Below are 4,888 nucleotides of genomic sequence, written 5' to 3' on the forward strand. Positions count from 1 at the left end.
AACAAAGCCTAGCAGTTTCCTCAAAAGTATAACAATGATACAGATATAATTATATATATATATGTAACTAATTATAGTAGTTACAATACAAATCTTAAGAACGGCTGAAATATTTTAGTCATCTTGAGTTGGTGTTTTAGTCATTGTTTGTTAAAATACATAAATTAATACCATGGGCTTTATAATTATTTTGTCATATAGAGATTTTCACGGTAAGTGGGTTTGTTCAAACAAGTAGGATTGAGACTGATCACTTACAATTCACTAAAAGTTCACATCTCACACACTATAATGATTAATTTCTTTAGAAACTTTACATTAGGTCAAGAACATATCTAAATAATCAGAGAAATAATATGTTTTACCTAGAAGGAATGGAAGAGAAAGAACCTTAACCTGGAGCATTCAAGAAACACAAAACAGATGTGGTACCTGGCTGGCTTAGTCTGTTAGGTGGCCAACTCTTGATTTCAGCTCAGGCAGGTCCATGATCTCGCTGTGTGGTTCAAGGGTTCCAGCCCCACATTGGCCTCTGTGCTAACAGTGCAGAGTCTGCTTGGGATTGTCTCTCTCTCCCTCTCTCTCAGACTCTCCTCTCTCTGTCTCTCTCTCAAAAATAAATAAACATTAAAAAAAGAAACACAAAGTAAAGTATGTAAAGTAAGAGTTAATACTTATTGAGCACTTAGGTTGTGCTAGTGTGTGTGTGTGTGTGTGTGTGTGTGATATCACGTTCTCTTCATAACAGTCCTATGAAGCTAAAAGAGATGAATCGCCCAAGCTCATAGAGCCAGAGAGAAGCAGAAGTGGAACGACCTGTCCTTCTGACTCCAAACTTGACTGTGCTTGTCTGCCCCTCACAGGTACCCATTTCTCTCCAGGATTCAGTTCACTGAAAGAAAAGAAGGGCCATGAGAAACTAAAGATCCTTTTTGCTTAAAACCCATTTTGCCGTCAAACAAACTCATTTTTTTATTTGAAGCACTCATGTTTAAAAAAACTTTTTTTAATGTTTATTTATTTTCGAGAGACAGAGAGAGCTAGAGTGTGAGCATGGGAGGGGCAGAGAGAGAGGGAGACACAGAATCTGAAACAGGCTCCAGGCTCCGAGCTGTCAGCACAAAACCCATCGTGGGGCTCGAACTCACAAACCACGAGATCATGACCTGAGCCGAAGCCGGATGCTCAACCGATTGAGCCACCCAGGCTCCCCTTGAAGCACACGTTTAAATCTATAAAATAGTTTGTCAGAGAAATGTCTGAATTCAAACAGAGGAGTGCCTAGCTGACTCAGTAGAGCACATGACTCTTGATCGTGTCATGAGTTCAAGCCCCACATTGGGCATAGAGCTTAGTAAAAAAAAATAATAATAATAATAAAATAGTGCTGGGGCATCTGGGTGGCTCAGTTGGTTAAGTGTCCAACTTCAGCTCAGGTCATGATCTCACAGTCTGTGAGTTCAAGTCCCGCATCAGGCTCTGTGGTGACAGCTCAGAGCCTGGAGACTGCTTTGGATTCTGTGTGTCCCTCTCTCTCTGCCCTTCCCCCACTCACATTCTGTCTCTCTCTCTCAAAAATAAGTACACATAAAAAAAACTGCGCTCACTTCAGCAGCACATATATTAAAATTGGCACGGCACAGAGAAGATTAGCATGGCCCCAGTGCAAATGTGACACGCAAATTCGTGAAGCTTTTTATATTGAAAGAAATAAAATAAAATAAAATGTGTGCAAAACCTGTGTGACATGAAAGGAGGAAAAAAAAGGCCATCTAACCTTGGCACCCGCCGATTTGCAATCTGCAAGCGCAGTCCACTGTCCCAAACCCTGTGCTGTGGCTAACTAAGCATCTAGAATTCCAACCCGATGAGTCAGAGGGAGATGAAAATGCACAAGAGGCAGGTGAGTGATAAAGTCGACAGGCCATTGTCTGTTACTTGACACGTGGAAATCAACATTTGCTAAATGGAAAAAGGAACCTGCAGATGGACAGCAGGCATGGGTCGTTGTGCACATTTATAGCATTATTTTTTATATTTAAGGAGAGTCCTGCTTGGACAGGAACAATCCCTGTTGTTTGTACTTTGCATATTAGTCAGTTTCCTGAGTTTATTAATTACATTCTTTTATTAAGACAAACATTATTATACAACCAATGAAAGCCAATGATGTAACAAAAAAATTTTCAAGCATTTCAGTAATGATTTCAATTAACTTAATCAAAATTCTCACATTGAATCGAAATCCCAAATAATACATTGGATATATTTAAATGCTTCAAACAGTTCACACAAATGATCACAATAATTATTACAACTTCCTACTTAAATGGATTAAAAAGTACTCATACCTTGAATTTAAATTTGTTTCTTCATTATCTCTATCTTTATTCTTGTTTTCTTTTTTTTCTTTTAATGTTTTATTTATTTTTGAGAGAGAGAGAGAGTACAAGCAGGGGAGGGGCAGAGAGAGAGGGAGACAGAATCCAAAGCAGGCTCCAGGCTCTGAGCTGTCAGCACAGAGCCCGACATGGGGCTTGAACCTGTGAACCACAAGATCATGAAGTCAGATGTTTAACCCACTGAGCCACCCAGGCGCCCCTATTCTCGTTTTCAAGATAATTTTCCAGGTTCTAGACAGACAATATTCAAACTTTTTGGCAACTAATGTCATTCGTAAATCAAAACTGGATGCTTGTATTACTCGAGCAAGCTCCTAAACTCCCCCTTCTTCCTACCCCTCCTGTTACCCCAGGCATAAACCGCTCAGTAGCTAAGTCAGGAGAGATCAGCAGAAGAGCAAAGGAGGCTTGAGGAGGTACATCACAAAGTTGGAACATTTACCCACCTGAATGGAAGTATGTCGATTTTAACCTTTGGTGTAATCACTGCTGTTCGTAACAGATGAGTATCAGCCCTTCTTACATTATTACAAAACTCAGAGAAGAAAGACTATGTTGTTAGACAAACTAAGCTGAATCTGGATTATTGACCAGCTGTATGGAACACAGTGCCTGTTCCTACCATTTAAGATGATTTGAACCCTAACCAAAGATGATCTAATTGGGTGCCTTTTGATGGTTGGATTCTGATCACCATAATTTCTTAATATTCTTTTTTTTTTAATGTTTATTCATTTTTGAGAGAAAGAGAGACAGAGTAAGAGCAGGGGAAGGACAGAGAGAGGGAGACACAGAATCTGAAGCAGGCTCCAGGCTCTGAGCTGTCAGCACAGAGCCTGATGCGGGGCTCGAACCGCGAGATCATGACCTGAGCCAAATTAGGACGCTTAACCGACTGAGCCACCCAGGGGCATCCCAATCACCATAAGTTTTTAAAGAATGCAAGTCTTTGACAGATAATTTGTGATACCTCACAACACTGGCTATTTTCTCACTTTGATGCTTGTTTTTAAGAGTTATTTTTATGGTTTTGCCTTATCATCATTATAAAACCAAATTTATTTTCATTCTTCTGCATGACTTAGGCCCGGGCTGGTTTAATCTGGCTGGGAGCCTCTGGAAATTTTGCTTCATTGTAACACCATTTCTTCCTTCTCATCAATAACCAATCATAATCAATGTTGGCAGAGAAATTAGTTTAAGGGAGAATGTAAAGAATCTAGTTACTGACGTGCTGCCTGTGAGACATATTCATATGGAAATGACCAGGGGCATATGAAAATTCATAGCTAGTCCTTTAAGAATTAAATGGAGCACAAGACCTAATTGGAGAACTATATGTATGGAAATGCTAATTAAAGACTTGAAAATGGATATGATCATTAAATGTACAGGAAGAAATGAGACAAGCAACCACAGAATCTTAGGGAGAGCCCACATTTAGGTGATTTGTGTAAGAAGACACAACGAAAATAAAAGAGGTGATCAAAGATATCGTGAAGACAATATAGAGTGTGTAGGCACACAGTATCCAAGCCAAGAGAAAAATTTAAATATATATATATATATATATATATAGAGAGAGAGAGAGAGAGAGAATGATGTGGTGTTGTTTGAAATAACACCAACAAAAGGTCAATAGGGTAAATGCCCATCAATCAGCAATGATTAAATTATGGTTCATTAATACTATAGAGAACATTACACAACCATTGGAATGAAGTAGATCTATCTATGCTTGTCATCATGGAAAGATTTCTAATTCATACCATTAAATTTACAAGTAAATTCCAGAGATAGATGGATTGAGAGATACTGTATATATATCTATCTATAGAGAAAGAAAGAGAAAGAGAATACACACATATATACATATATGTATATATATTAGGGGCACCTGGGTGGCTCAGTCGGTTGAGCATCCGACATCAGTCAGCTCAGGCCATGATCTCGCAGTCTGTGAGTTCGAGCCCCGCATCGGGCTCTGTGCTCAGAGCCTGGAGCCTGCTTCCGATTCTCTGTCTCCCTCTCTCTCTCTGCCCCTCCCCCGCTCATGCTCTGTCTCTCTCTCTCTGTCAAAAATAAATAAACATCAAAAAAAATTATATATATATATATATACATATTATCCCAAATATATAAGAAGAAAATAAGCATAACATAATGTATATTCATATATTCATTATATATATTCATGTGCATATCTATATACATGCATACCTCGGAGATATTGAAGGTTTGGTTCCAGACCGCTGCAATGAAGTGCGTGTTACAATAAAGTGAGTCAAATTTATTTTTTGGTTTCCCAGTGCATATAAAAGGGATATTTACACTAAAATATAGTCTATTAAGTGTGCAATAGCATAAGGTCTAAAGAAACAATTAAAATATCTTATTAAAATTATTCAAAATTAAGGGGTGACTGGGTGGCTCAGTCAGTGGAGCGTCCGACTTCGCCTCAGGTCGTGATCTCACGGTTTGTGAGT

General features: G+C 38.8%; 1 non-coding gene across 1 annotated transcript; it reads left to right on the forward strand.

Moving 5' to 3' along the window:
• Positions 1-1,599: 1,599 nt before the first annotated feature.
• On the forward strand, positions 1,600-1,706 carry LOC131515575 (U6 spliceosomal RNA). Its single transcript, XR_009263641.1, has one exon. It is a non-coding gene; the product is annotated as a U6 spliceosomal RNA (small nuclear RNA).
• The last annotated feature ends 3,182 nt before the right edge of the window (positions 1,707-4,888 follow it).

The sequence above is a fragment of the Neofelis nebulosa genome, chromosome 6 (genome assembly GCF_028018385.1).
Source record: "Neofelis nebulosa isolate mNeoNeb1 chromosome 6, mNeoNeb1.pri, whole genome shotgun sequence".
Lineage (NCBI taxonomy): Eukaryota > Metazoa > Chordata > Mammalia > Carnivora > Felidae > Neofelis > Neofelis nebulosa.